This window comes from Macrotis lagotis, chromosome 5, assembly GCF_037893015.1.
Source record: "Macrotis lagotis isolate mMagLag1 chromosome 5, bilby.v1.9.chrom.fasta, whole genome shotgun sequence".
NCBI classification, from domain to species: domain Eukaryota; kingdom Metazoa; phylum Chordata; class Mammalia; order Peramelemorphia; family Peramelidae; genus Macrotis; species Macrotis lagotis.
Window position 1 is genome coordinate 18246478 of NC_133662.1, and position 11132 is coordinate 18257609.

Here is an 11132-nt window from a genome sequence, read left to right on the forward strand (position 1 = left end):
TTGGGCTAGGGAATCGAGACAGATATACCTATAGAAATGACTTTATTAGAATTCTTGCTATTGGGAGAGGGTCTAGAAAAAAGGGAAACTAAAGTCTGTAGAGATGACTTATCTTTTCTGGGAAGGGACCAGATTAGGTTGGGAGAGCAGAAAGGCTTTGGGCCTCTTCTCAGTACCTTCAGTTTCCTTCCTCTGATTGAGAGATGAGAGAATCATTTATGGAAGAGAAACCAAGGAGAATAGAATTCTCAGTAATTTGAGGGTAGAAGATCCATTTTATAGCCTAGTGAAGCCTATAGAGTCCTCAGAATAATGTTTCTAAATGCATAAAATCAAATGGTGGGGGGAGGGCAGCTAGGTGGCACAGTAGATAGAACACCGGACCTGTAGTCAGGACCTGAGATCAAATCTAACCTCAAACACTTGATGCTGTGTGACCTGGAGCAAATCATTTAACCCAAATTGCCTTGACAAAATAAAATAAAATAAAATACATAGGATTTCAAAAGAAATCAATTCTGTTAATATAGTTCTCAGAATACAAATAAATTCATAGAACCTAATTTGAAAAAATCAATTAAGAAGTAGAAGGGGGTGTGTGGCTAGGTGGCACAGTGGATAAAGCACTGGCCCTGGAGTCAGGAGCACCTGGGTTCAAATCTGGGCTGTGACCTAGCTGTGTGGCCTTGGGCAAGCCACTTAACCCCATATGCCTTGCAAAAAATCCTAAAAAGAAAAAAAGTAGAAGGGAATTTAGTTTAACAAACTCATTTTACAGAGGAAAAAAAATGAAGTCTACAGAAAATGAAATGACATGTCCAAGGTTACAGTCACTTATTAACAGAACTGGACCACAGAGAGTTCAGAAAATGAAAGAAAAGCAAGTGACAATATAGGGCATTTTCTCAAGGACTTTAGCCATGAAAGGTTAGAGATATAGGATATAGGGGAGATAGGGTTGATTGGAGTGGATGGATCAAGTAAGGGGTATTTCACTGAAAAGAAAGGCCTCCTTTTTCCAAATGCAGGCCGTTTTCCACTATAATATCACACTGCTTCTCACTATGTCACATTAGGGTAGCAGGGAACACTTAGCCCCATCATATAGAATTATGATCCTTTTTCTCTCTAGGCCAAGCCTTGCCCCTTCCTTTCATTTGGTTACTCTTGAATTTCATCATCACACTGATGAGCCAGAATTTGCTTTGTGTCCTTCATCCTCCCCAAGAGGAGGTCTCACAGTTTTGCTGATTTGGGACAGGGATAGGGTTCCCCGAAGACATACCTATCTCCTGATAACTCTCTCCTTCTACAGATGTTCTTCCTGGGCTCTCCTGAGTCTAAATCCCATAGACCATAGGGTAGAAGAACCAGGAGAGGATGAGACAAGAGTTCAGGCCAGATCACACTTATTTGCAGGACCAGCAGGGATGAAAGACTTGAGGGACCTCAGAGTGAAAATAACAATTTGAAGTTTCAGAAAGAGTCCACACCAGAAGAGTGAGTGACCTGTTTCAGGGTTGTAGGTTGTAGTTCAGAATCCAGAGTTATTCATGGCAAGCCTAAGGGCCCAACAGGTACATCAACTTGAGACATTCATGAAACTCCAACTCACTGAGACCTTCAGACAGACAGTTTTAGGCTGCTCTCTATCTTCACTAAAAATGTTTTTAAAGTCCTTGCTTTCAGTAAAAAAAACCTGATCATATCCTTTGACCCAGCAACATTAAAACTAGGCTTATATCCAAAAGAAATCATAAAAAATGGGAAAAGCCCCACATGTTCCAAAGAGCAGCCTCTTTTTGTAGTGGCAAAGAATTGGAAATTGAGATTATGCTCATCAATTGGGGAATAATTGAACAAGTTATAGTATATGAATATTATAGAGTACTATTGTTCTATAAGAAACCATGAATAGTTGAACTCTAGAAAAGAATGAAAAGAATTAACAGGAACTGAAGCTGAGTGAAGGGAACAGAGCTAAGAGAACAATGTACACATTAACAACAACATTGTGAGATGATCAGCCTTGATGGATACAGCTCCTCTTAACAGTTCAGAGAGCTAGGTCAACCCTGGGAGACCTGTTATGGGCAATGGACCCAAATGGCTTCAGAGGAGAAAGTGAGGCTAGAGACTTAACACAGCACACCCTCACTTCAATTCATTTGCTTGTCATGGCATCACCTCCCTGATGTCACAGTATTCCTTGTGAACAAAAGACAAACATCATCACCCAGAGCATAGCTTTGACCTTGCTGAGAATGGCTGCTGACTCTCTCTTTTCCATACCATATTAATTCAAACTCTACTACCTGGCTTTTAATCCCCCTTGAATATAATCCCAGTAGTTCCAACCCAACCTTAACCCACTCTACCACTCAACTAGCATATCAACTCTAATTGTTCTATTCTCTGAGAATTTACACCTCAGAAATCAAAAAACTCTTCAAGTTAGGGCTTAGTTTATTTCTATGTTATCTCTAGAAAGTGATGGAGAAAATATTAATATTGTTGATTAAACTTAAAAGGTTGTCCCGCAGCCTTTAAGTTTTTTCCAAGAGAGCTAGTCGTTAAACATTTACTAGCACACCCCTGCCTCTACATATCCTCTTTCATTTTCATGCTTAATCACAAATTTTCAGATGACACAAAGATGACAGAGAGTTAACAGAGTGTTCAAAAGGTATAATAAGTGATAGCTGATGCTAATGAGAAAAAAGCAAATAGACATGTAAGGAGATGGGGTAGATGGACTGCATCTTTACTGACTAATCCTCATTACAGAGTTAAATGTAAAATCTTATACTTGGATTAAAAAAAACCAACACTACAAATGCAAGATAACCTTGCATAATTTTTTTAATTTTTTTTAACCTTGCATAATTTTACTCAATATAATCTCAATATAAATAAGTAGAATTTTTTTTTAATTCTGGACCCATGCTTTATTTCACTGGAGTAGAGAATTCCAGGTTAAAGTGAAGAAACTACTTCTACAAATATATAGCAACAAATGTTCTGCAAATTATAGTCAGAGGTATGACTTAAAATCAGATCTTTCTGACCCTGAAGCTAGGTTTTTTTATCTGCAACATCAAACTGTCTCTCTTCTGACATGGTTTGTGGGCTGGCCCACAAACAACAGTTATGTACAAGATCAAGTCACTATTTTTTGAAGCACAAATCCTGGAGAGAAGGACCCATGGTCCCCTTGAATTTTTTTTAGGGCCAAAAAATTCATGGATTGACTGAATTAAGTGAAAAAAGTCTGGTGTAGGAGATCAGAAAGGACACCAACCACATACCTCATTCTCCCCATGACACCAAGGCAATGACTACTATCACCCCCAATCCACCAGAAATCTCTGATTATTCCTGGCCCATACGTTCCTAAGATTTAGAGTTATAAAACAGACTTAATAATGACCAATTCCATCATTTAAAATTTGAGGAAACTGAGGCTCAGCTATGGGAAGAATTTGTCTGAAGTCACACAGAGCTGAGATTTGAACCAGGTTTTGATTTCAGATTTGATGATCTTTTCATTGAATATATATATATACATATATGTACACACACACACACACACACACACACACACACACACACACACACCTTTTTAATGCTAGTGGGGAAAAAGCTACCAGCATTGAATCATGTTAAGATAAGATGTCTCCGACATCTTATGACTTGCCATGTTTTGGTGGAAGCATGGAGGAGAGGAGTTTCAATGATGGAAGACAGAGGGAGCAAAATGTCTATTACTAGTTAAAAAGTTGGAAAGACAAAATCCCTCAGACATGGATGAGATCTGAATTCAGACCTTAACAAAGGCTCAAAGGATAATAGGTTTATAACTTAAAGTTATTTTAGAGGCACTTTACAGATAAGGAAACTTAGACTACAAGTACTTAAGTCACTTCTCCAAAGTCCCATCCAATAAGATGACAAAGTCAACATTTGAACTCAGGTTCTCTGATTTCAAATACAGTGATTTTTGTCTCACTGTCTTTATGTTTTCCCCTCTTTGAAAATCCTACTTAAGAAATGCTTCCTCCATACTTTCCTGAACCCCTCATCAAGAGGTGTCATAATATTTATAAGACAGCTGTAGAGGCAGCTAAGTGATACTGTGGAGAGAATGCTGGGTCCAGACCTGAGTTCAAATATAGCCTCAGATATTTAGTAAATGTGTCACACTGAACAAATTAAATTCTCTAAGCTTCAGTTTCTCTAACTGTAGAATGATGATAATAATCGTACCTATCTGATCACTCCCCCCATCCAGGGTTGGTATGAAGATCAAATGAGATATTTGTAAAGTGTTTAATACAGTGAGAACCAGTGTTTAAAATGAGTGTCTATAAGGTACCTTAGAAAGTCTTAATGTGCTTTTAAGTTTTAACACTTAAATAAGCTAAATAATTTAGTCCAAAATTTTAGTTTTAAGCTAAAATAGTTTTTTAGTTTAATAGTTTAAAACTGCACTCTAAGATTTTTGAGACACCCTGTACATATTCAATTGAAAGCTCCTTGAGGACTAAACTAACACTAATTTTCATCTTTGAACTCCCCAAGAGACTACTGTACAGAAAGGGTTTAAACAATGTTTGTTGAAAGTTGAAAAAATGAACAATAATGTGTCACATGCTCATGCAAAAATACAGGACCTCTATCTGCACCCTTCATTCACTGAAGGATGTCAGTGTATTCAGTCAGGGTTTCCACTGGCTTCCTGCCTTCAGCCCAATTTCCCCCACCTTCCCTTCATCTCCAGGAGGTTCAGACATGTAAGCACTGCCACTACCACTCCTAATAAAACTTACATGATGACACCAGAAGTTGAGAAAGATCAAGACTGAGGTAGGAGACATTCGTATTCAGTGGGAAATTTTCACCTCTGTATGTCATCTTAGTAAAATATGAAACAAACAATTTTTTTATTTAAATAAACTTGAAAATATTAGTCACGGTATTTCAGAAAGAGCACTGGACTTGATCTGAGTCTCAGACTAGCCTTTATGTTGTGAAATCATTTCCTTTCTCTGTATCACTTTGCTAATTTGAGAGGGAACCATCTGGGACCAATTAGAAAAAGTCCCTTAAATTTGGGGTTTTTTTTTCGCAAGGCAGTGGGGTTAAGTGATTTGCCCAATGTCACACAGCTACATAATTATTACATGTCTGAGGTTGGATTTGAACTCAAATTCTTCTGACCCCAAGTGGTGCTTTATTCACTGTACCACCTGGATGCCCCCACTTGTTAAATTTTAAATCAAGCATTTGCACCTCAAATCAGTTTGATTTATTATTTTTTTTTAGGTTTTTGCAAGGCAAATGGGGTTAAGTGGTTTGCCCAAGGCCATACAGCTAGGTAAGTTTGATTTATTATCAAGCTGACTGTTTAGACTCTAGACTTTATATAGTAAGGAAAAATGCTAATAATGCAGTTTAAACATAAAAGTATGTCATATGTACCATGTCATAGATAGCTGGTTGTTAAATAATTACCAACCCAGCTTGAGAGGGAGAGAGAGAAAGTAAGTATTTTCAACTCCATATCTTTGGATGAAGTCATCTTCCAGATTGCCTCTCAGGCTTCATAGGCTCATAGATCTAGAGAGGGACAGAAATCACCAAGTCCAACCTCAGTCTTTTATAGATAAAGAAACTGAGACCCGGATAAATTAAGTGACTTGCCCAAGGCTAGGTGAACTAGACAGAGGTAAGATTTGAATCCAAATCCTCTGATTTCAACCCCAGTGCTCCTTTCATGACACTGGGAGTCTGTTGAGAAATGCCTTACAAATCATAATAGACTATTAAAAAAAAAGTGGGTTGTTATTATCCTACCCTAAGAATGCCCTTCTTTGTTCTCTTATGAAACATTCTATTTACAATTTATTTGAAAGATCACATCATATCTAGAATTCTTTGCTCTCAAAGTCTCACAATGGGCCTTGAGCCAAAAGCAATAAACTTCTTACCTAGCTTAGGTCTTATCCCAGCTCTCTCTCTCTCACTGGTTCTGTAACCTTAGGAAACTGAGTCTCAGTCTCTCCATCTGTAAACTGAGTTTCATAGTCCCTGTCCTGATCACCTAGAATTCTAGAAGGACAGAACCAGAAAAGATCTTTAAAGGGCTTTTAATCCAATGCTATCATATACTACATAATTATAAGGGTCAATCAAGGTGAAAGCCCTTTGAAAAATATAAGGCACAATAGATTCAGGAAATATCTAAACAAAGTGGGTTACATGAATGTGATAGAACATTTCCATTTCATTAGAAGCAATGAATATGAAGAATTAATATGTGAAGGCATATTAATGGATGCATAGGGTAGAGGGAGGAACAAAGAGAGGAGGAAGAAAAGGAAGGAATAAAAGGAAGGAAGGAAGGAGGGAGGGAAGGGAGGGAGGGAAGAAGAGAGGGGGAGGAAAGGAGAAAGGGAGAAAGGGGAAGGGAGGGAAGAGGGAAGGGAGGGAGGAAGGAAAACTGAAAAATATATAATTATAGTAATCAAGTGTGACCCCAAAAAGATAAGAGAAAATGAATCTGCCTTCTCTCTTTATAGAAATGGGGGTTTAGTTGACACTGTTGGTTAGTTTTACTTTTACTTTTTTTAAGGTTTTTTTTTACAAGGCAATGGGGGTTAAGTGACTTGCCCAAGGTCACACAGCTAGATAATTAGTAAGTGGCTGAGGTCACATTTGAACTCAGGACCTCCTGACTCCAGGATTGGTACTCTATTCACTGTGCCACCTAGCTGCTCCTAGTTTTACTTTTTCTCCCCCCTTTTTTAATTCTTTATTACAAGTAATGACTGTCAGGGAAAAGATAAAGGAGCAATATATTCACAAATAAAGCTGATAAAAAACAGGTGTTAACAATAAAATTTTTTAAATTGAAAAAGTTTAAGCAAATGATTGATATTATTATATAGTCAGGTATACCTAAGTCAATAGCAAGTACTCTTCCTTCCTCTATTCTCAAATATAGCATCATAGATCTGCAATCCTCTTTGCAGGGGTTGGGGGGGTAGTAAAGAGCACTGGACTTCTATTCAGAAGACTTGGGTTTGCACACTGACACTAGCTTGTTTGTGTGACCTTAGACTTGAGTGAATAACTGGACTTGGTGTCAAGTTTAAATCTTCATTGGACATTTACTCACCTTGTGTGAAGTCACTTAACCTCTCTGAGCCTCCTTTCCACAACTGTAATGAATCTAAATCTTTGCACCAAGGATCATTTTCAAGCCCATTTATCTCAATCATAGCATGAGAATGTTAGACTAGATGATTTTACAGGTTCCTTCCAGCTCTTAACCATATCCCTTCAAAATTTATTTTTAAGATCCTAGTAACTATAACTTCCTTTAGATAAGGAATCAAGACAGTATGGTACAATAGAATGAAGACTCCATCTAAGGACAGGACTTCATTCCAAACCCCTATCTCCTATCTTATTCCCTGTAAGACCTTGGGAAAGTCATTTAACTTCCCTGAATCTTGTATTTTTCATATGTAAAAGGAAGGGGTTGGAATATAGCATTAGACCCCTTTCTATTCTAAACTGATGAACCTCAAGGTTCCACCAACAATGAGCAGGTAGCTTTTTAGTTTACAGATGAAGAAAGTGAGGCCCAGAAAAGGCAAGAAACTTGAAGCCAAAAAGTCAATAAACATTTATTAAGCACCTATTTTGAACAGGCCCATAGGTGCTAAGATAGGAATCTAAAGAAAGACAAAAACAGGTCTGCCCTCAAGTTTACAAACTGATGAAGGAGACAACATGCAAACAACCACATACAATGAAAAAAAACAACCATAGAATAAATTGGAGATGATCTCTTAGGGAAGTCACAAGCAATACAGAAGACGAGAAGGATGATAAATAGTGAAGTCAGGATCAGAACCTAGGTCCCTGAACCTGCCTAAAAATCTGATACTGCTTCCATTGGACTTCATTGCCTTCAAGGTCATGCCTCAATACTTTCGACTTTATGTTCTCCTCCCTAAAAAAAAGAAGGGATTCCAGAGAGTCTGCAACATGCAAAACTTCAGGAAACTGTGCCAGTGGGATGTTTGAAGGGTAATCCAGGGAGGAGGTGTGGGGGGTCAGTGTGCAAACCACCTGCTTGTCTCCTCTTGCTGAGGCTGGTTTTAATTATACTGGTTCAACATATAATTAACACTACCAAGGCTGTCATCCTAATGCTCCAGGGTCCTAGAATTCACTAGGGAGCACCTGAATCAAGGCCTCAAGGAAGAGCTACCTCCTACACATGGCCTTCACACAGACACACAGACACACACAAACACTATAGAACAAAGTGGGGAGGTTGGGGGGATGAGGGGGGCAGGGTAGGTGAAGACATGTCTTTTTTGCTCCAGAATCATCTTGAAACTGCCTTGAACCATCTTCAGTTGCAAGCTTTGGATAAGTCTCTATTGTCTCCAACTTGTACAACCCTCAAAGGGGCACAAAATGAGTGTAATTAGCAACTATTTCTGTTTGGTCAAAAACTCTGAGGGAATTCCCCATCCTGGTTCTTTTGTGAAGGCAAACTAGGCAAATTTTTACCACAATCCTTACCTAGCCTTAACAACTGAATGGGTGTTGCCTCATACAAATGAGATCTGAGAAAGACCTTGCTTTAAAAGTACAAGGTCTTCCAATGCATACAGAGCCATCACCAGTCCTGACCTGTCTTGTCACTGACTTCCATGACTCTGGAGGAGACTCTTGCACAGCCCTGCCTCACTTAAATCCAATTCACTTGCAAGTTAAGACATCATTTATCTTTAATTCTCTAAGAAGACCACTAAGATATAGTTACTGGTCCTCTTTGAGAATGCACAACAAACTTTCTTTGCAACATGTTTGTAAGGTAAGGAATGCATGGGTTGTTTTTACTTCACAGATTAGGAAATAGGCCCATACTACTAGAAAGTGGCACTGCTGGGGCTTGAATTTAGATTGTTTGACTATGTCCAGTGATCTGTTACAACAAAGATGAAAGGTCCTGGAGCCCAAGTCCAGTTGCTTGGTCTTGAGAGTATGACCAAGGCATTTATGACTCTCTAATCTCATTTTTCTCATCTGTCAAATGGGGATAAAATCTACCTTATGTGCCTTACAGGCTTGTTTTAAGTATCAAATGAGATAAGGAAGAGGGCTTTGAAAAGTTAAAAGTGTTTGTACAAAAGCTAGATGTTATTGTTGCTAAGGAGTGGGCTTGCAGGACCAGGGCCCCTCCTGGTCCAACAAGAAAGGTCAGATCTGGACAGGAAGCTGCATCCTTTCCTCTCTTGGGGCATACCCCAGGGACTGGGAAGGGCAGCCAACCATCCTGTTTCTAAAAGAGAGAACTGGTTGATTGGCAAGCACTGACTGATGATGGTGATGAAGGTGGTAGTGGTAGTGGTGATGTAGGAAAAATTACTTCCATCATGAAACCACACCCGACCTTATCTGCAGGACCTCCTGGTGGCTGGAGTCAGATAGACCAACTAATGAGCAATAAACATCCCTGATGGTATTATTCAGTTCTGCCTCTTCCCTGGGCCAGAAAGGCCTGGCAGTATCCCACTGCTCCTTTTTTCCCCCAGAAAGGAAAATTCAGGTCCCAAACACTTTGCTAGAAACAAGTATTCTCAAGGATGGATCAGTTCTGTTAGGGGAAATAGTTACTGTTTGTAAATGGGATATGAGGGGAAGGCCTTTTCCTTACCTTAGGAGATAACATCATTTATGTCATTAGAGAATTATGTCACAGATCCTCTTCCCTACCCCATCCTTCAATCTGAAGGAAAAGTTCAGAGGAACCCTGAAGATAGGAAAGAAGTAAATCCCTAAGAGCCTTTGGGAGTAATCCAGGCTTGTTTCACTTTTCCAGAGAAGGGACAGCAAAGATATGAGGTCCTTGAAACTTTGAGAGTATTCAGTTAGTAAATAAGCAAACAAAAAACCAACAACAAGCATTTGCAGTTTTACATTGCACAAAGCAATTTCACAATCTTAGTCTAATTTGATCTTTGCAACATCCTCACACAACCATGAGGAAACAAGGGATTATTATTTTAATTTTATAGATAAGGAAACTGAGGCAAAGTAAGATTGAAGAGGCTTGTTAATGAATTCTAAGATACTTTTCAAGTACCACCTTCCTAATCTCCCTCCAGTTATTTGTACCCTCTCACCTCACTAAAATAAATATGCATTATTTTTTATTTACTTATTACTATGCAAGATGCTTCCCCAATGGAATTTCAGCTCCTCAAGGACTTCTTTATCCATGACTGGCACAGTGTCAGCCACATCACAGGTATTTTATAAAGGCTGGTTGATAGTCTGTCAGCCAGTTCAAGGCTACTTCATTCTCTTTGCTAGACACAATTGAGGGCTCTTCCCCCTCACCTTTCTCTTGGTCCAGTCTGAGAGAGACCACCACCATTCCTACCCCTCTGGAGCTGAGGCTAGGTGAAGATGAGATAGCCCAGAAATGACCCAAAGGAAGGTAACCTAATTCACTGCCTCGCTACTGTTATGTCAGGAAATGAAATCCATCCATCCTTCCATATAGGACCCACCCTATAAAAATAAAATCACATCCAGAATGGCCAGGCTGGGAGAAGCCATAGAGTGAGAGAGGGGAAGAGGGGGGAGATGGATGTGATTCCAGGAACCATGCTGGGCCCCCAGATAATGGACTTCACACATCCTGTTATGTGTCCATCCCCCATTAAGTATGCCACTGATAGTCACAGACAATGTGTAAGGTCACTAGAAAGCTGGTTGGGGTGGACCATACCCAGTCAGGTGAAGAGGAGCTCAGGGGAATTGGCCATGGGTCTAATAATCACCACTCCTATTCCTGTAGGCCTTTACTGATTCCAAATCCCTTTCCTTACAATCGTCCAGGGGTTCCAAAGCACAGGTATTGTTCCACATTTTACAGATTAGGAAACTGAAGCTCAGAGGTAAAACATGTCCTGAAGCACACTGCTTACAAATTTTAGGATTTAAGGCTCAAAGGGAGTTTAGAATTATGGTCCAACTCCTTTTTACAGATGAAGAAATTGAGGCTCAGAGACATGATAGAACTTACAAAATTATGAACC